This window comes from Haliotis cracherodii, unplaced genomic scaffold, assembly GCF_022045235.1.
Source record: "Haliotis cracherodii isolate W230 unplaced genomic scaffold, xgHalCrac1.p SCAF_6, whole genome shotgun sequence".
NCBI classification, from domain to species: Eukaryota; Metazoa; Mollusca; class Gastropoda; order Lepetellida; family Haliotidae; genus Haliotis; species Haliotis cracherodii.
Genome location: NW_027266319.1, coordinates 48,893,273 through 48,915,791, shown reverse-complemented (window position 1 = coordinate 48,915,791; position 22,519 = coordinate 48,893,273). Strand labels below are relative to the sequence as shown.

General features: G+C 37.3%; 1 protein-coding gene across 4 annotated transcripts in view; it reads right to left on the bottom strand.

Moving 5' to 3' along the window:
• LOC139445754 (prickle planar cell polarity protein 3-like) overlaps window positions 1-22,519 on the bottom strand; it is a 132,021-nt gene that overhangs the window by 27,221 nt on the left and 82,281 nt on the right. The window contains exon 1 of one of the 4 annotated variants that reach the window (XM_071226961.1): window positions 11,200-11,279. The exons of the other annotated variants lie outside the window; for them this stretch is intronic. The gene's annotated coding sequence lies outside the window, so the exon portion shown is untranslated. Of the gene's footprint in view, window positions 1-11,199; window positions 11,280-22,519 lie in introns of those variants that run through there. 4 annotated transcript variants of the gene reach the window in all.

The following is a 22,519-nucleotide window of genomic DNA, read 5'->3' as shown; positions in this document are numbered from 1 at the left end:
TGACGTTCTTAACACTTTCTAAATAGACTTGACACGTGATGGAATCTCAAGGATTTTATTCCAAATAATGATCGCATCTCAGAATATGTTTTGCACTTTACAACAAATCATTTTCAATGTAAGTTTCTTTTACTTTTTGGTTCATCAGGTTGTTTTAAACACCAACAAAACATCGAGTCAACATCAGAAAAGAGACTAGTCATTTGTTAGCTAGCTCATCCGAACAACGCTGGGAAGAATGTCAATACACTTCCCCCCTGCCTCCACCTCTCTGCAGCTCTGAATTCCAACAATTATGTACCACTTGTTTGATGAGAATACAGAGTGAATCGATAATGTCTAACTTCCGAGACCTGATGCCGGGTATTACCTCAACACGAAAACCTACTGTTCCTTATATATTCAAGACAAGGCTTAATTACAACCTGTAGATGCTACAGTGGTAGGTAAAACACTATATTACACCTTCACACTACACAAAAAGTCAGGGGTCGTGTATACAAAGTATTGGTCCTCAATCAAACAGACAATTCCATGATAATCTGATTATTGGCTTGTGTAAGTATGGGCTTAGCTTAAGTAGACGCAATGATTGTAACCACTGAAAACACGTCAATATATCTCAGGGCTGTGAAACGGGATGTGTTAAAGAGCCGTGAAAACTCAGCAAGCTAACCACAAGACTTGGGAGTTTCACACACACTGTTTTGAATATTGGGGGTGTCTGTTGATCATACTGGGACACTGTGCGACCCAGTTTGCAATAAGAATTGTTTTCGGATATTCATAAATCCCCCAATCCTGATTTTTAGTCATCCCGACAAGCCATGGCTAATGGGGGTCTATTTGGATCTTGATGCTGTCATGATCTGCATGTTTGTAAAAAACAAGGGAAGCAAGGATCACTATTGCTTCTATCAAAATTATGTCATATAGTTCATCTTTTCAATCTGTAGCCAGAAAAGAATTTCATGCTAATATTTTCACACATGACATTAATTTTCTCTTCAAAAACTGAAAGTCAGTCAGCAACAAGCATCAGCGAGGGCATCTCTCTCGTGTGCATGATTGAGTATTCATAACTGACCAGTCTTATCAATTTTTGAAAAAAGGTAGAAAACTGTCTCCTAAAAGTCTCAAAGTCATCAACAACTCACAAACATGTTAATCAATATCAGATGCAAATTCTTCTTTAAAACTTGCTAAATCTTAGCCCATCCTAAACCTTGTTACATTTGAGAGATTACTGTACCAGACATTCGTGACAGATCTTATCTCAGAGGAGAAAATTGAATTATGGACCACAAAAGAGCTAGAAGCGGAACCAAATCAAATTAATCGTCACAATTAAATTTGGAGCAAGTGCATGGAAGGCTGTATACATAGGATCAGTCCTGTGGGAAGAGCTATGAGAAGAGATGCAATTAGTATAGCATGTACATGAATATTCATTAGGATGAGCTATTAGGGATATTGCCCTTTCTGCAACAGGTTTACCAACTGTTGGTGGTCACTGGTCAGTCTAGGCTGTAATAAATGACCGTTTGACCACCTTACGGCGCCAACAGCACCTAAAATCCACACAAGCCTTCCCAATGTCAAATCTTGATTGCTTTATTCCTGGAGGAGCTTGGATGAAGGTGATCAGACAATTTATTGGATATTATTTCCAAATCATACTCTGAATTAATTTGATTACAAAAATGGAAAATGCTGAAGATCTCATTTTCATACTGGTCCCATATACAAATTGGGTTTTGTATTAGCCAAGAAATTACTGTGTATTTAACAGGATTCTTATTTCATCATTAACAGAACTTAAAAAGCACAGTGAATACTGAATGGATCTGTTGAAGACATGTCACTGGGAAAATTATCAATCAAGGCTGAAGAAGGCAACCACAGAGTTGCCACCAGGAACACTAACAGATTACAAATGTAAGCCAGCCATTTATTTCGTTGGGCTGCACTTGACAAGCAATTTGAGTCACTGATCATTCTCTGACTGCTGAAGACACACTGAATGCTTTCTCTCCCTCTTAGGGTTGGTAATGTGTCCATCATTATCCCCTCATTTAGCTAACGAGCCAATTCTCCTTCCAGCATCTACCTTAGAGGAGGTGGGCAGGTGAGGGTAGGGATAAGATAGCAAACACTTTGATAATCAATTATACCTTTCATTTGTTTTTTTATAAACCTTAACTTCATTTTTTTAAACAACCAGGCATTTTTTGGTGCATGGTAAATCAATTAACAAGTAAGTTGGCAACAGTAGAATATTGATCATTCTCAGGTGAAAATCATCTTCAAAATCTTCAGCCCTTGTGCGCCTCCAAGACCTTTCTGCCAGGAACAGCATTTAGTTCTGATCTATCTTGTACAAATTATCCAATCTTTGCCAATCAACTCCTAAATATATCAACATGAAACTGATTGCAGCAGTGGATTTATGAGAGCCTGCAACTCCATGTGTGCTGGCAATGAATTACCCACAACTTAAAGCCCAAATCTACATGTGTACTAGGCGATACTTCTTCGTCAAATAAGGGCAAACCTCCAACACCATGTGCTTCAGGCATGTGGATAGTGTTGAAAAATGTCAATGTTACATCAGCAAAACCCAATTTTGAAATAAAAATCATTCATAAGAAATTTTAATGCTACAGTTGACAATATCCTGCTAAATGATGGTGGATTGGTACAATCAAACCATCATGATACACGAACAAACTCCTCATCCCTAGCCTTGTGCTTCAGGAAGGTCAAAGCTCAGGGCCAATCACAGCAAACTTGAAAAAAAGCAGCAGTATTATTGAAAACGGTTTCTCTCCCAAAAAATTGTACCCCATTGTCTGCAGTAAAAATTTAGTCCTTCTCATAAAACTGTGCATGATGATGATGATGATGGTGATGATGATGATGAAGAAGAAACTGTAAAATCAATTCTTTGTTGTCTTTGTTTACTAGTAATTGCTCAAACCAAACTCGTAATCGGTATGGTTTTCTCCCCATCACTATTCACCGATGTCAATTCTCTTTGCCGCATCTTTTGGATCGCAAGATAGACTGCAATAAATGTTAAACAAGCCAAGTCCCACGCTGCTAACAGTTAGATCACTTCCAGCAGGCAAAAAAACAGTGAAAAAACACAACTGTAAACTGCACTGCAAACCCTCATCTTCAAAACTGGACTATTTATTATGCCTCTTGGTGAAGTTCCAAATCACAGCCTGGCAAATTAAGCAGATCAGATAGTCTCTAGATTTCTGTTCCAGTAGCATGGCAGTGGGATCTCTCGCCTACGATCAGGAGGGAGAACTCCCGGCCACCATGTGTTTACACATCTCCGCACACTGCAGGGAGTTTTGTATTAAACATGTCATGTTTGCGATGGAAACCTCTGATAACTTTCATAGACAAGTCTATATCTTCTCAGGGGTACATTCTCACTGACGCTTCATCTGGTAGCCTTTGGTATGTCACGTTTTAAAAAAGCTCTGTGTATATCACTATTAACATAGGTACTTGTCATTGACAAGGTCAGTAAAGGTTTCATAACCCTGTCATTCATACGCCAACACTTGAGGCAATAACTTGTTCCTGGTCCCTGTTAATGACAGGGTGACTGAACCCTGAATGTTTGTTTGTAAGACAACTTTTTATGAAATTGATTCTTTGGGTTATTGACACTAGCAATTTTATTATGACTTTTGTAACTTAAAATGGTCGTTCTCTTTTCAGATTAATCCATGTATTGGTACGAATTGAATATTTAAGTGAAAAGCTGCATACAGGATAATAAATGCTCAACCTAGCTGTCTGATCTTAGTCAGCTCTCAAAACAAGGATATTCTGTCCTCTGGACAATGTCTGCATGACTCAAGCATATCTCAGGGAATAAAACATTTACAACTTTTTTATGTTCCAAAATCAGAATGAGTATATCCCACTTTTATTTCTCCTTGCATAGTCAGCTAACTGTGGGGAACTATTTTCAGCAACTTCAGTGCTATCAATAGCAGTTGTAATAGTCCCGGATTGATTGACTATCAGTCTCAATTGCTGACACTCCCCACCGGCAACTTTACTGTCACACCAATATAGTCCTGTTAGCTTGATTGCGGGTTCCATTCAACGATGTCTACATTATGAGCAAATCCATTTTATTCATGAAAATCATTCCACTCCCACATTCCCACACAAATTGAGCAATTGGGAAATTCCAGCATAAGGGTATCGTTATGACCTTGCAGTAAAAGCATCCAAGTGCCATTTCTGTAGCTATTTATGCTGTTTGCAAATTCATAATTTTTTGCAATTTCAATTTAATTAAATATTTAAGAATTTTATCAATTTCATTGCATCCATGTTTCAATACAATATAGTTCGGAATAAATGAAGCTTGTGTCAAAAAGATAAATTCATTACAATAAAAGAGGCCCATTTCCTTAACATTGTTTGTTCCCTTATTTAGGGGGATTTCTTTATAAAATGAGCAGGTTTCTAATTTCAGCATTACCACTCACTCAATACAGGGAATGGTGCAATACAAAATGAGGCCAAGAAATGTTCATGTTTAAGAGGCAAATAAGATCTTGACTGGGACTGCCAATGAATAACAAGAAAATGCTTTTCCCAGGATCCAAACGAGAATATGTCAAATATTTTACGACTTAAGTAACTTTGGGGCATGTTTTGGTATTCCCTAATCTAGGCTAATTTAGAAGTATTATTTAAATCACAACATATCAAATTTATCAGCAAATGAAAATGGACCAAATATTGAAATCTAGAATCTTGCATTCTCTCCTCATGAGGCTGATGGATTTCTCTGATAACTGAAGACATGGCAGTTCTGAGGTCAAGATATTTATTTCCTCTCGTTTCTCATGTCTGCACGTTGTCGCAGTTTTATTGCACATGCATGCACCTGCTGCTGCTCTCGTTTGCACAAATGCATCTGCGCATCACACCAACATCACACGTAAATAAACATCCAGAGAAATGAAGACAGGGAGGGTTTATTGTCACCCGAATTGGAGGTTTGACGGGGACCGGCATTGCATTAGAACATCATTAATTCTACACTTCCATGCATGTGCAAATATTTGCAGACAGGGTTGGAATATTAGCGTTACTTCTCGCGGAAGATGTTTTCACCCCTTGTCTCGTAAACTTTGTGACTAATATGGTTTAATGTGAAACCGGGATCATCCAGTGTTAGTTGTAGACTGGGAGATGCATGATGGTACTTTGTCAACTTCCTTCATGCTGTGATGGAGGGTTATCCAAACCATGCAAAAGATTCCAATATGGCCTCATCGATGTTGAGAATATCACATGATATGACACAGTTTTTAATCTTCATCACAAAGACACTGTTCAGAGAGAGAGCCAAAGAGCTCCATCCTTTAGTGATCAAACGACTTATTAAACTCTAGCTTTAATCTGATGTTTGGGAGTTTGTTCTGGGACAATTAGCCTCAAATCTAATTAAGACGTTTCACACATCGCTTCCCAAGCCTTGGTGATTCATACAGACTGACCGATATCCTGACACTCATATTTCACATTAAAAAATTCCGTAACAGTTTCTGCTTTAATTGCCCACAGTGACTTGTGTAGAGGAATGGCCAAACACAATTTTCCCATTTGCTGCAGAGAAGCTCTTTGTTTTAGCTGACATGATGACAGTCTCTTGCTCCTTCTCTCACTGACGTCTTGCCGGAGCATTTCACTAAATCACGATGCTATTTAGTGCAATTCATAAATATTGCTTTGGAGTCATAAATCCAAATAAATTTCATTTTGAAGGAAAATGATGTGATTTCAAATATTTATTATTCACAATTTGCATTCATAACCAAAACTGACTAATTCACCTAAAAATCATCAATTCAATTAATTTCTGAAGGCATTCATCAAAACATGAACAGGATGTTTTGACGTTCCAACTAACAACAAACTTGAAAGACATAGCCAAACAAGAACGCTAACTTGTGCATGTACATTTCAAAGGATTGACCTGTCACATCAAGAAATGAAGACGTACAGACCTGTAACTATGAAAAAGAACACATGTCACATAATTCTGCACCAATATCCATAAATAAGCCTAATTTAGGATATACAATATGGCAAGGTTGAGATTCTCTGCCAAGCAACCTTATCCCAAATCTTATGTCAGAGAGCGACTCAGAGGGCATGTTCACATTCGGTTCATTAGCTTCTTCAGATTACCTGCTAATCAGATGCTAGAGCAGCAACTTACACCAGCCAACACTGCACTGGTTGGCTAATATTAGGGGCCATCGTGTCCGCTTTGCCTCTATCCATATATTCTGCCTCCCAAAGTACCATTTTGCTAAGTTTATCTGATAATAATGAGAGAAAGTCTTGTGAAAGCTACCTGGTGCCCTTGTTGTGAACCAACTAACTGATACAATATTTTAAAGCTAGACCGTCTTTTACGATAAGCATTGAAAATATGTACAAAATATCATAGAATGATTTCTTCATGCTTAAAGTCATGTGTCAGGTTTCATTGCAAAAGCTTAAGGGGCATAAAACAATGTCCATTTAATAATGTTCAACTCTGATAGAATATTTATATATTTTGAATTTATTTATTGTAATTGTCCATTAGCAAATCTATTTAGTTTTTAAAATGTTATGGCATACAGGCTAGATTCATTCATTCATTTCTCAAAATTTACTTAAAACATTTGTGTTTTAAGTAAATAGCATACCAGCCAAATATATTATCTCTAAATCCATCTTTAATTAAAAGCTATGTCCAACGTTACTTCACTTTTGCAAGTAAGCAAATATGCTCCAGATGAAAAAAAAATGTTCAAGATCATAATTGAAACATTATATGTAAAACTATCCAGTAAACACGTCTTGTCAAGTTACGATGATAACCAATTAGGAGCTACGTATGTATAGATGGCCATCCTAGCCTCAGTCTGACCCTAACGATATGAAGACAGACGGTATCTCCAAGCAGAACTGCCGCTAGAGACTATGCTTGGCACTGAGGTATATCCAAATAACCAGCTGAGGTAATCGTCTGTCTACATGGTCAAAGTACCAGATTAGTGCTGCACAACATGTAATCCTTGCTGACATTGGGGAATATATAGCATGCTGTGGAGGCATATTTCTTGCATCTTTGCTGTACCATATATATAAAAGAACACCCAATTTTTCATATAATTATATGGCATGACAGATTAAACATAGTACAGAGAGCTACAGATAAGCTGCGTATTAGTGTAACACACCCCCAAAAATATTCAAAACACAATTACTTTCAATTACCTTGCATACAGAAATGCATGTATTAAATAAATAGCTCAAATGTATAAAAACAGTACGCGTAAATACCCAATGAAGCTTTTTCAGAATGCACCCAACGAAGCTAATTTCCGAAACACAATTACAAGCTAATTTACTTTCCGAGTCAAGTCTGTATTTAGAACCGTAATGTACATCTAAAACATTATTTCATTTTTTTAATCTCAAAATGTTTACTCTTTAGGGAAAAACTCAATAGAGTGATGAATAGATGAGTGAAAAAGTTTTGGTTACCCATTGAAAACTGTAATAAACCAATTAAAATAGAAACCGTCGAGTAAAAATTCAATTGCTCAAAAAGTTATCTGTATAGTATATGAATCAGGGGTTCTTTTCATTTGAGTACTAAATATAATGTTATGAATGTCTTCTGACAATTTGAGTTCATGGTGCTTTGGAAATGTTGAAACTATCATTGTGGTAACAGGGTGCCCTTGTCTTGGGGGAGGGATTAATTGTTGAATGTTGAATGACTAATTCAAAGTAAATGCACTGACCATGATCTTGTTTCACATTCACACGAAAGAAACCTATAAACCTATGTATTGTTGTATCTATGTTGCTTCATACTGGGCTATCCTATGGCCTAAATACCCAAACTGGTTCATACTTAGCTTATGTTTGAGCTGCAAATGGAAACAGTCAGTTCTCTGTAGACATTGCTAACATTGCTGATCAAATATACAGCCAAAGAAATACATCTGCAAATACACTAACATCTCTCAATTACATTTCTGTACACAAACACTACTTACCTTCTCAACAAGTCATGTTCCAAGACGCCCAAATACCTCATTTCACCTGTGTGCCCTGAGTGATCTGACCCTCTCATCTCACAGCTAATCCTATAATCTCCCAGGTAAGTCCCCCCTCTGACACATCTACATCAACAATGGGGGTCTCTCACCTACCTGTCTCCTCCATGCAAATGGCCAATTCCCCTAGGCCCGACAAGGTGATCTTTTTCCCGTTATGTAATAAAATTGCCAACCCTGGGCAGATCATTGGATCAAGGCCTGGGTATATGATCAGGTGAGCCATAATCAGATTAACTGTGTCTCTAACCTACTATGTTCAATATTTACATAAGGGCTTGCTTTTGTCAACTTGTTTTGTATTTGTTGAGCTCGGGGTGGTCCAGTGGGGGAAACATATCATATGAGCAGATCTAGCAGGTTGTGACAAATACAACAATATTGATCAGGAATTACTAACAAATGTCATCACACACATTTTGTTCTTTCTATAGGCTGACATTTAATTCCAAAAATAAAGTTATCATATTCAAAAATAGATATCTTCAAAATTGTAGAGCTGAGGCATTCTAAACTTGCCCAATCATTCTAGACATGAACTGGACTCCGTTATTAATTTATTATTACTAAATTCAGGTTAAGCTCATATATAATACAAGAACAGAGGGGCAAGTCTGCCCAAATATTTAATCAAAGATCGTGCAAATGGCTCCAAGGTTCTTAATGCTTGATTCTCCTATATATCTATTCTCTAACAACACACAACCTGAACGTATACTGTCTTTATCAATTCAGTCTTTATAGCTGATAGTTTTGTTAGATAGCATCAATACATATATATATATATATATCAGGGACTGCATAAGACTCTGCATCAGGCCAGAGGGCCAGGGAAATATCAGAATGACCTGATTGTCCAGGTATTAACCATTTCCTGTTGTCCATCCCCTGGCCCCTACTGTGTATTGTATAAAGCTTATCCACATTGCCCTTGTGGGGCTCATCCCAGACAGGACAATGAGGGCAGATAATTGCCCAAGTCCCTCACAGTCCCTCATGGACATGTACCCTTTTATTGTCCCTCCAAGATATATTTCAAGATCTGGAGGCTAGTTCTAGTTGATGTCAAGTCTAGATAGCAATTAATCATAAGATGAGATCTTTATTGTATCGATTGTACAACTCCTTATCCAGACCACATTGCAACCAGCAAGTAATGCTTTGATGTTAAACCACAAAATTCAGTATTCAATGTTTTCAATGTTGACCGATGGTTAAAAAAAAGTATAAAAATACATCAATTATGAACACTTTTTATAGCACCTTTTTCAATGTTTCCATTTTTGAGTGCCGTGTATTATGTGTTACAACATCTACCACGACCAAAATCAATCTACATTTGGCAGGAAACCACAATACCCAAATACTGCATAAGCTATTTTACCAATTGATTTCAAGCACACACTCCTGAAGGGACATAGGTCCAGCTGATGTATGAGAAAAACTAATCACTTTAACCAACACCATAAATTCCTGTGAAAAAATGGGTAGCATTATTTGTGTGAGAATCTGCATGAGTTTACGGAGAGAAGTAATGAGAAGTGTACGTCTGCTGCAGGAACTCTCCTGCACTGAAGACATGTTTGTTGGCGAGCTCTCTGGCACTGAAGGTTAGTTTGTTAGTGAGCTTGGCTGGAGGGATGGATGGTTTATACTCATAGCATGTGTGAGGGAGAAACGTTGTAAGGGTCTTCTTGTTATTTAAGAGACAATGGCTCTTATGTGCATAGACATTTGGAGATTTTATTGCCGAGACATTCCGTTGGGACTTCTTAGTTGGGCAAGCAGACAAGACTCAAAGAGGGTAGAAAAATGGGGTGAGGGAGAAAGGGTTGGAGGAGAAATAGAACTGGACACAGGTAAAAGCTGAAAAGCACCCACTAAAACCATGCATGTTATTTGTAAATGAATCTTTCTCAGGATGGAATCGACTAAATTGTGGCACCAGCTCTTGAATGGTTCACAATGCCATGGCTCTCTCAGTATGGAACCGTCCATTAAGATCATAGCATTGATAATATGATGAAATTCGAACAAATATTACTTTTACCCCCATTATTCATTTTGCTTGGTAAAGCATGGCACCGATATGACCTACTCTCTACACAAGCTGATAGGAGTGGCATTACTGTATAAGACAAAAGACATGCGTGCCAAGTCAGGTTTTCCTGGTACAATGACCTTTTTATTCTATTATTGCTTCAGGTTATCAATAATATCTGTAATATTAACCTAAAAGCATAACAGCAGTAATGTAATATAGTATTTTATCAATATAACTAAGACTATGGAATCAATTTCTCAACCCTCAGCCAATGTGGCATCCATCAGGCCCATGATGAACTGTTTTAGCTCTCTAATGATAGTCAGCGCCAAATGGAAGCAGTAGCTCCCAAGTATATAATATTACCATTTAATGGAATTGTTCCATTTACTATTATTATGTTGACTGAACTTTTGGCAAAAGATGCTTTAGCACAGAAAGCTGTGAGAACAAGAATAACTCTCCTGCATCCATCGTGTTCGATAATACTTTAACTATATGCTTAAAATATTAGTTTTATGAAAATGTTTAAATTGTGGTTTGAATATATAATGCAACCCAAATTACTTATTTTACATCTTGGTCAAAACATATTGTGTCTCTATAACAATAGACAGCGTACAATGCAATAAATTTAACACATCCTGTCAATACTGCTAAAATTCCACTACTCTCAAAAGTAAAGTCTAGAATTAATTCCATATGTGTGTGCGCAAATATTTTTGGATAAAATGGAAATGAAACTGGTTCAAGACATCATGCCACAGAAAAACAACAGTGAAAGGTTAAAGGTATAAAAAGTTCAGCGAGAAGGGTCAAACTTAAAGCTGTTGAAAAAATAGAGAAAGATTGAAACCTCTTAAGGAAATTCAGGTGTTCGGGACGCACAAGTGAAAATTGAGATTTAAAGTTTGAGAACAAAAGTCAAACCATGTTGAGGAACAAGCACAAGTTGTATCAGAAACAGACTTATTTACAAACCTTATGAAGACTCTGCTTGCATTGTGCCAGAAATCACAGCCCAGTTTGTGTCAGCTTGTTATGAAGACAACAGACTCTGGCCATGGTTGGCTCAAGAATGGTCGGATTTAGGTGCAGATCCACACAACAATAACATGCCTCACCTGGGGCTAATACCATCACAATGGACAACATACACAACACAGGCCTCAACCTCAATGCTCAGTCACTGAATATCTGGCAGTTGCATTAAGAGGGAAATCATTTAGATTGAGCTAATTGGCGGTTAAATACCCCACAGCACTTAACACCTGCAGGCGCAGCTGAATGATCGGCAATACACCAACATGCGATCTGTATGAAGTCCATAGATTTGCATTTAAGGTTGAATATGCTTCGTATTAGCACTTCCAATAGACTATGAGTTGAAGACAATTGGAAATATTGGAAAATGTGACGTATTTAACCACACATGCTGTGTCTTTCAACATAGATTAACTTCTCTTGACAAATGAGTTGTAAAATACTGAAATGAACGGAATTGTCACCTTGGGGATCTCATATGTCTATTGATTTGGTTGAAAGAGAATTAAGCATTGTTCAGTCTTATTGATAGAGCAAGAACTTCAAGATGCTATGTGAGGCTAATTTGTCTTTGTCCAAAAATACAAAGTGAATCTTAATTGTCTACTTTTTTTAAATCTAAGAAAAGTTTTAAAAATCAGAAAATTTATGTAACAAAGCTCTTTATCTTATGGAAGACAACATCTTCTGGTCAAACAGTTTAATGCAAAATTTTACATTCTAACCAAGAGCAAACATATTGCAATATAACTTTTAACTTCATGAAAGAACAAAAAATTTCATTGGCACAAAATCATCTTGTTTCTCTTGAAAACAGTAATCGTTTAAAAAAAAACAATCCCATCATGGAAGAAGAGAACAAATCACTGAATATCATTGATTCAGCTGACTGTGCATAAGTAATGGTGTTGCAACAGTTTTAGCTTCAGTATGTCCAGGTTCTTAACACATAGATCAAGTTGCATAAAAATAATAATTAAGAAGCTAAGGTGAAACTTACTTTGTAATATTCAGAGTTGTTAAATCCATAGAATGTAAAAGGAATTTGGTCTTAATGTGATGTAGACACGAGGACATACCTTAAAGAGCTGGTACAACAGTCACTGGAAAGTCAGTTTTTGTAGGCACCGTGTCACCATCCACGTCTTGACTCTAAGCTTATTGACCAAACATTAACACCCCACGTAGATCATGACTTGACTCGTAGCTTACAAGCCAAACATTAACACTTAGAGAGTCAGGTGGCAGATCTGATGCTACAGGTAATTAACCCCTTCCCATTTCTTCTCCTTATGTCTCAACTGAGATCTATTGTTTCCTTGAAGTTATGACAACAATAGCCATCCATAATTGCCTGGCCAGATCTTTTGTTAGGTTTAAACATTAAATAGTCTCCATCTATCTGACCTAATGACTAAACAAACAGAGAGGGCTAATCTCTCTGTGACAAGACAAACATGATTGAGGTTAATCCTTAGAGTGGTCTCCCCTGTCACAACATCACACATGAAGGTGTCAAGCGATCAACAGGGAAAGTGAGAATTAATTGGCGTCTGAGTGAAGATTGACTTCTGTCCAATATAACGATAATAGTACTAGGCAAATAGTCAATTTGTGAAAATTTTCTAAATGAGATTTAGGAGGGTTTTTTTCACTTTGTGATTTGATCCATGTTAGAAGAACGTTGTGACAAAGAAAAATACCATTACTTTCAATATTCAATAATTTGTCTGAAATGGTTTGAACATACTTTTATTTCAAAAGAATTCTGGATAAGTAAACAAGCAAAACTTCCTTATGTAAATACAATGCAGTATTTTTTTTCTATATGCATAAAAATAACGCTTCTCAATTTTTTTGCTATTAACAATGAAGTCATGAATTGATTGAAGAGATGCTGACTTAACCATTGCCCTTAATATTGTTTGTAGCTCATGTCCATGTGTGTAAAACTACATAGTGTTTCTGATATTGTCTTATTTTGGGCAGATACAGAAAACATGGATTGCATCTTGACTAAAAATGGCCACAAGTGCAGTGTGGTATATCCAATACACGACGCCTGTCTGAGATGTAACTACATGTATTATACTTCGATTGTGTCAAGAATGATAATATACAATCACTGCACATCACTTGAGAACACAAGGACTATTTTGGGAAGAAACACTGATGTATTGTTATTATAAGAAAATAAGCAGTATTATTTGAAATATTGTCCCAGCTCTGACACTTCATCGTGGCTAATACTAACCCTAGACAGCTTCATTAGGATGAGGTCCCAGTCTCAAGCCAATCACAAAACTAATCCTCACTCCAATGGTTTAGACTAATTACTTTGGGAGCAGACATGACACGAACCTTGTAACAACAATTAGAGCACAGCCACAGACTTCGATGACAGCATCTAAATAAACACAACTAGGGCCTGATTGGGACCAGGAAGAGGCAGCAGTACTTGGCCCTCTAATCATAAGAATAGTTCAAACAAATGAAGGAAATTGCTACAGCTCAGAAGAAATAGGTTGACATTTTTTATTTTTTCTTGTGGGTTTAACACTGTTACCCTGTTAAGTCAATTTACAATTGTTCATTCAAAATCTGTTTCAGACAACATTATTTTTCTAGACTGAAACTGAACAGGACCATTTCAGACAAATCTGAATGTTTCTGGCTAACATTTTTTTTACAAATGAAAAATATAAAAAACTCATGGTAATGGAAGTTTCTTTTGCACTGGACTGTATAGTAATTTGAGACGAAGCAGGTTTTACTTCCTAAAAGATGTCAACCAGCTAAAGGATGCCTCTTATCTCTGCTCCAGATCTGGAATATGCATCTGCAAAGGCATTCCTGATGCCTTCAGAATTCAAACATTTCTAAGTATAGTGTTATCTAAGATGGCACAAATTTTACGTTATATTGGTTTTTTTCCTTTACCCTACTTTCTCTGTTCAACCCAAATCATAACTCTGGCCATTACCATTTCTACCACCAATTTCCTATTCTAGTCTTTAAAAAAAGTAAAAATCTAATGGCAATTTTCTCTTTAAGCGTGAACTATCATTGTTAACCACTTTCATTCCCGGGTTTGTGATCACCCTTTAACAACAGATTGAACAACCAGGTAACAATAACACATAATAATAAATTCGGTATTTTCATTTTATCACTGACATGTGCTGCTGGTATGGAAACCCGGAAAAGGCGACATGTAATTAGTTTCTCGTAAGCTGAATAATTAGGCAATAAACTATCACTATCCTAGGGGGCGCTGCTACCTGGGGTACCCACAGAGAGGCTTGGGTGATATATGGTCACAGTTATTGGACTGGACAGGAATCTTGGCGAACCCAAGCTGCCATTTCGGCCTGTCAGCACGCTGCACCTGCTGTTGCATTCTGGGTAATAATGTTACCACAAATGAATGTTCAGTATGAAATATTGCATGATCACATGGAGAGTAATGGTCTACTTACATAGCGCTCGATTCCACACAACATTCTACAGTTCACATAATATTACCTGGGCAATAGATTAGTGTATTCCTACTTGGAATCTCAGCTCCCTGGGGTGTGTATGAACCCAAACTACGTACTGGTAGCTAGAAAATTTGGTAACACATCATCCTACCAGGTACCCATTTACAGCTTGATTAATGGGGGCACATATAAAGAAAGTAATCTAACAATGGAGATATTACTTGTTTTCCATGGCTTGGTTCTGAACTCTTGAAATTCTGCATTGACATGTATCGGTAACCTCCCCTGTTAACCTTTCTTGCAATGCACAAGACCTCAAATGCCACCAAAATTAACTAACATATTGTGGTTTTCAACCGAGTGAATGTCTCAATTTGATTTTTACTTCAAACGACCCAAAGGTGTTCCCTGATGATTAAACATCATATGAGCGACACTACGTCTCGTAAGAAGATTTTCATTATCATTAGACATTTCCCTCAATAAGCCACCAATTACTGAAAGGATTGTTAGTATAATAAATTGACAGTTGCGGTTTGTGTCATATTATTCCCCCCATCATGCATTTCTGGTAATGTTCGCCAAAGCGGTGCCAAGCTTTCATTACAGCAATTGTTGAAAAAGCCAGAATTATGTGGTGTAACTGGTCCAAATCCTTGTGATGATCTTGAGGATTTGACTAGCAGTGAGTATCACATTCCTCATGCTGCTGATGCTGAGTTCAAACAGACGTCTCAGCTAAGTTTGCCCACATGCTTTTTGAGATTGCCTCATCCATTTATTGGAAGCTTGGAAGGGTTCGGACGCCACAAAATGTGCTAATTGAAAATGACTGATTCTGCGAGTGGCCCTTAAGAACGAGGCACGCGGCCCTAACTACACAAATGAAATGAATCGGGTGGCTTTACACAACTCTACAGCAGGAACAAATGGATTATTTGGCATCACAGTTGTTGCGTGTGGAAATATGCACACAGGGCAGTGATATGCAGGGAAAAGCGTTACGAATTAGAGAAAGAATTCAAATGGCTTGATTATCACGTTTTCTTCAAAAATCAATCTCAATCTGGAAGAGGAATATTCTGACAGTATTTCCATAGCAAGATTGTGTCACACTGGCTGGCAATGTGATCCACTGAAAGATAAGGCCCTAGAGCCAAGGCCCCCCATTACTTTCCAGTCTTTGATTATTGGTGTTTACCGTTCCGATGCTACTCATTAAGGGGAGGATATTGCTGCCTGCTTTTTTGATGGACTACATTTTTTCCTCTGCCTTTTTGACTCGCCACAAAGCTGCATCCTCTTCTCACTTGCACCCTCCCACTTATCCATTCTGTTTACCATTTCCTGTGTCTGACGGGCGCAAGAATATCTTACATCCAGTCTCTAGGCTACTAACACAGGAAATAGATGCAGCCTCTTGCAGAGTCCCTTAGCAGGCATACCTCAAGACACTCAAACAAAGTACTGTTCAAACGTCACCGTAAACATCTCAAAATGCTACCAATGCATTCCATGCTCCTAGCGATGGAGGGGCATGGTGGAAAAAAGGCCTCATTCATTATGTTCTAGTTTCCTTGTAGTTGTAAATCATACAAGGCCGTCAGATTAACCTTTCCCACGTGTCCTTGCTGTCATAGACAGAGGTTTATTCTCTGGAAATCACTGCCCTCGAGTGCACCCGTCGTAAAAGAAAACTACATTCTCTTAGGATGGTCTTAATGAATACTAACTATCTCGCTCGCCTCCTTGTTCTGGCTCCTGTTTACCTTCGCAAGTCAGTCAAACTATCATAAACGAGGCTGGATAACATGCATGTGCTAGCGTAGGAAGACAACACTGGTCCAAATGAAACCGGGCTGGATTGTTTATTTACTTTAATCAGTAGAACGAGAATAAAATATGCACTTGTACTCACATATATCCTGCTAGCTTAGTGCAAGCAGCTGAGAACATCTTCCATGCACTGATATGCATATACTTGCAGCATATTTCTTCTAACTAGTAATCTGAATGTATTGTCTAACAAAATGTTGATGTTATTTTAAGCTGCCCCTACTTATTTACATAAACATCCTTTTTCTCAATGAGTTAACCATCAAAGATACACATTTACACCAGAAATTCAGTCCATATGAAGAGAGTGTTGACAATTCTAAAGAAAATGTATTTGTTACAAACATAAACATAATCAACTCATGGAAACAGTGTTTAAAAATAATATAAAAAAACCCATAGAGACGGTCGGGCAGATGACCCAAAAGTGTTACCTGCCATACGTCAAAGTTACCTGCCCGCATTCAGACATTATAAATATTGAACAATTGCCAAAATAAGAGACAAATCACATCATGATTCAGTTGAAAGAAAATGCAAACAATTAATTGAGAATCCACGAGGAATTATAAAAAACCTGAAAAGTAATTATAAAATCATCTGCCAGAGAGTCGGGCAGGTGGAGGAAAATAACATGCAGCCCAACAGAAAAGTTGCCGGCAGGGGGACAGGCAGTTATTACACTGCTTAGAAATAGATTCATCTTTGATGACCCAAGGCGAACATAAAGAAGATGGAAAAGTTGCAGCTTAAGTGTCATAGTCCACAGAGATTTGTTTTGATCATATTTTGAATTAGAGGATTTGAATCAACAAAATATCAAATATCTGAGAAAGAATGTATTTCCAATGGTTTATCAATTTCTTAATTCTTGCTACAGCTAAAGAAAGAACTGAGGACATCCCATAACAGGTCACATTGATCAGAACAACCTTTCATCCAACCAATCAGGATAAAGACCGTTGGAATGTATTTTCTACTTATGCAACCTCGAAAAATCTAACACAGGGTATTCCGAACGACAGTTATGGGCTTTAAACTGAATCCATACAATCTCGCCCATCTACAAGCCATTCCAGAATGCTCTTTTGTTCAGTTTTCAAATTTCTAATCGAGAAATTGTCAAAATATGTTATGAAGCATAGTCGCCAGTTTGAAACTTGTGTCATAGAGCACAAGAGAGCTGCTTTCTGATTGGTTAGTGTCAACTTCTTGTAAGTCATTCCATTGGTCGGTCAAAGTTGACAGGGGTCGGTCTGATGTGACCTGTAATGGGATGCCCTCAGATCTTTGTTTAGCGGTAGGCAGAAGTAAGATCAGATTTTAATGAGATTGGTGGTCTGAAGGGTTCAGTTGTACATAAAATCCACCCATGCTGAAACTTGTTACTGTTATCAGCTCCAGCTATAGATTTCTCAGGATCTCATAGCTAATGAATGCCCATAAACATCTAATGCCCAAGTTTAGGTGAAACTTCTGACTTGATCAAAGATTATCATAATCATTAAAAGCAAATACCAATCTTTTGTATTTCACAGATTAGCAACAGTTAACGCCTGTATCTGTGCCACACAATAAATCTCAGGTGATAACGACTTTCACAGGTATCCCCGCTCATCACTGGACAAGGATGGTCGCACAGAACATTTTCAAAGAAACTCATGAGACATGTTAATAGTCCCGCTTCTCTCCATTCACCTGCTCTAACGAGGTCAGCCTTTCACATGAAACCTCTAATGGTCACACAAACATGCAGGTGAGACAACAAAAAGCACCTACAAAAGATTTCACACCTCTGGTTTTCCTTTAAGGAGCGTAAGTGCTGTGGTTTTCACCACTCAATCTCAAAGACTCCCTAGTTTGACGAGTCAAATGTCATGTTTTCTATACAATAGACTGAGCCCTTTCATTAAAGATTTACACCAACAATAAAAGCCCCATGTAATGCTCATTGAGTTAACAACAGCTTTGATCTAACAAACCACTGCATCTGATTTCTATAAAAGCAATCTACAGTTTGTTTTTCTAAATCAAATAAAACATAATGGTAAACCCCACACCTACTGTTGTCATATGCAAAATTGCATGAGTATGAATAACTGAAAAAAATTGTCAGTGAAAAATATCTTACCGATAGAAAAGTAGCTTGAAGGCCTGATGTTACTATATAAAAGTGAGGTGTTGTCTTTTCTGACTGGGAAGAGTATGATTTTCATGTAAACTGATTGGATAGATATTAATGGTCTAACTACATGTAGTTTTGGCAGATTTATTTCTCGATAAAGTCTTAGTTTTATAACCTTTGACATGCCACCATTTGACACAATAATCGTTTGTTTTATATACACCAAGTTACCAATCAGAACACTCATTCAACACTTCTTGACCAATCAGTGACGAGTATCTAACAGTCTGGACAAAGTTAATCATGCACAACACCCTGTGGGGCCCCTAAAAGTTGTGACACCGACTGACTGTTTGACTGAGAGCATGGCCAGAACTGATCACCGGCCCATTTCCCAGCATGCTCTAGCCACAAATCAGCTGGATGTCTGACTTATTCACAACATAATGTAGTTATCGAGTTATCATATTCATAAACAGTTGTGTTATTGACCTTATGACAAGGTATTTCTTTATGTTATTGCCAGACAATTTTGCATTCCATCCGGCATTATTACATTCATTGTTTTCTCAAAGAAGTGTCAAACATGATACAGATCATTAAATCTATTTATATTTTTTATTAATATGTTTTAGAATGTATCAATAACAAATTATGTTCCTTACCAATTTCATTCTTTGGCTTCATTTCCTGTGCATTTAGTTTGTAAGCCTTGTTCAACAACACTAAACCTTTAAACATTGGAGACATCATTAAAATCAAATAAATATCCAAGTAAGGAGCATCACTGAAATATTTGTTGTCAAGAGACGACTTAACAACCACATTCAAATTCATAGTCAATACAGGTCATAGTGAACCCACTGGACCATGTATGTTTAGGAAAGGCAAATTAGATTTCAAACCTTGTTCACATGTATGAACAAAGAATATCAACGTCCAAAAAGAATATTCTTAATATATTTCAAGCTTTAAATATTGTAATCTTTAGGATTTTAGGAAACAGAAACACCAGCAAATATCATTTATCATCTGAACAAGAAATAGATTTTCAAATCTGTGAAAAGTTTAGCAGTAGTTTCATTTCACCACTCTTGACAGACTATAGTGCTTGTGGTGAAATAAGGGTGAGATAGGGATTTGTTCACAGCAAGTTACGGCTCTGTCACTGACCAGTGTGTGTGTGTGTGTGAGAGTTCTCAGTGCTTCTGGCAGGTGTGGCCATCTTGTACCAGCTGTCATAGACGCACACAGGTCAGTGATGATACAAATATATATAATGGCTCTGTCAGCCACACAAATAAACATGGCAGCCGTGATATACTGAAGACATTATACAAAGAGATGGACATACTGTCCTGCTGCCACACCCATGGCATCTGACTTCAGCTGCTGATGAGGTGCTATCTCTCGGAGGGAAACATAGACTGAAATCTTCCAGACAAACTGAATTAACTAACTGAATTCTCAAAGGGTGAAATCAACAAGATTTTAAGTTACATACAATTGAATTCTACAGGGAAGACATCTACAACAGAAATTGACACCTGAAATGTACTACACCAAAAGTTATAACAAAACTCTACACAGCTTAAAACTTCAATATCTGAATTCTTCATGGTTCAAATCAACAAGACTTAAATATCTGAGTTCTTGAAGGCTGAAATCTACAACAGATATTAACACCTGAAATGTACAAGACAAAAACTTACAACTGAAATCAACATGACTGAAACACATGAACTGGAAAAGAACACATAAACACTGGAAACTGAGAAACATACCAGTAATGGCAGTATTGTTTAATATTATAAAAATCATCAATATTTTTAAAATGTTTAAAAAAGGACTTTAACTTTTATCTGGTCATACTTGATCAGTTCATACCTGCAAATGTTGAAACTGATTAAGCGAGCATAGATTGTGTAAGTTCAGATTATCAAAATCAATCCCTTGATGCTAGTATTGCTACAGGCCGTGTGGATTAACAGGCAACACTAGAGCGACAATTCCTTTCCAATGATTGAAACCTCTCAGCAGACCTAACTGGGAACCAGGCAGATTGTAGAATTCAAAATCTCCACATGATCATACCATTTTCTGTTAAATCCACAAAAAACATCACATCATCTTTTTTGGAACCATGAATGTTGAAACGAAATCAGGGTTGTGGATTCATCAGCCCTATAGCACCTGCCGAAGCAGCCAAATCTAATTACATCTCCTGATAAAACCAACCATCATAATTAGTATTGACTGGCAAACCAATAGGTTTTGAAAACCCATTATACTTTTGTATTTTCCTTCCATTTTTCTCCCCGATACCCTTAGATGACAGTGCTAGCACAGGCTGATGGAATTCTAAATCGGATGATACTGAGATGAGTGGGGGAAGCGAAGACTTCAACATTTTTGTCTACCGTAAAAAATTGGGCATAAATTGGACCAAAAAATGTTGTTTTCAAACCAGACAGCTGTACGGAAAGATTGCATCCTAAACCTTTCAACTTGTACCAAGACATACTTAAACAATCCTTGGTTTACCAAAAACGTAACCAAAGTTCATCTATCGTCAAACAACGTGGTGTATTTATGAAAGCAAAACATGTGCATGTTGAGGTGATTTAGGCACGCCTTGCTATCCGAGGTAAAACATCTGCTACGAGGAAAGATGGCGACATTTCTACAGATAGTCAAATGCTTGTTGTATCTACACTTTTAAACAAAGCATAAAACACAGGGTCTCACACAGCCGGATTTCAGTCAGGTCTCTTTGGAGGTTTTTTAGGGGTATTACAAAAATGTAAATAATGATTCACAGATATTCTTTTCCAAACTTTTTATTATGTATGAGCAGATGTATTTTGCATGGTTTGAGGGGGAGCTGGACATTTACAAAACCCATCTGGTCCTCACACATTGAAACTAAGGTATGTTTAGCATATATGTCTATCCTTTCACTAAAACTTTATTTCAATTCAGCAAAAAGTTTAAAACAGATTTTGGAACCCACTACAAATAGGATTTCTACTGTCAATCTGTGAGTGCTAGTTTAGTCTTGGCCCCTTTTTAGAAATTTTCCAGCAGTGTGGAAGGGGATGTACTACAAGGGTTTAGTTTAGTTTAGTTTAGTTTAGTTTAGTTTAGTTTAGTTTAGTTTAGTTTAGGAACACCCATTTTTCTTCATATGACTATAGTTAATCTGTCATGGCTGGTGGGTATTGCAAGATACAGTATTCCAGTTGTGGGTATTCTTTGTTTGAGTACTTTATAACCCAGAGCACAGAGAACTTTTTTATTTTCAAAACTTGCCGAAGTATTGTAGACTTGCTTCGGTTTTTGCTTGTTTGGGTCTATTCATGAAACCACTCTGAATTTCTTTTGAAACCGCATTCAAGTCACTCGAAGCACAAGAAATAAAAATGGTTATTGTAATTTGTTTAGAAGTGAGTATGAGTATAATATTTGTTCATTTGTTTCTTGTTTTACGCAATGTTCCAGCTGTATGAAGGCAGTCTGTAAATAATCCAGTCTGGACAAGACAACAGAGTGATTGATATCATGAGCATCAATCAACACAAATGGGATAAAATGACTTGCATCAACCATGTCAGCAAGTCTAAACACCCACTCCTGTTAGTGGCCTCTAACTTTATAAAGGGTTGCTGAAGACCAATTCTAACTCGCATCTTCACGGGCCTCAGTGGTTTAGAACACACACTGTAGGATTTGGTACAACACATCTCACCCATGTGAGGACTGAACCCAGGTCATCATGTGATGAGCAAACACTAGAACCACTGTGCTACCCAAC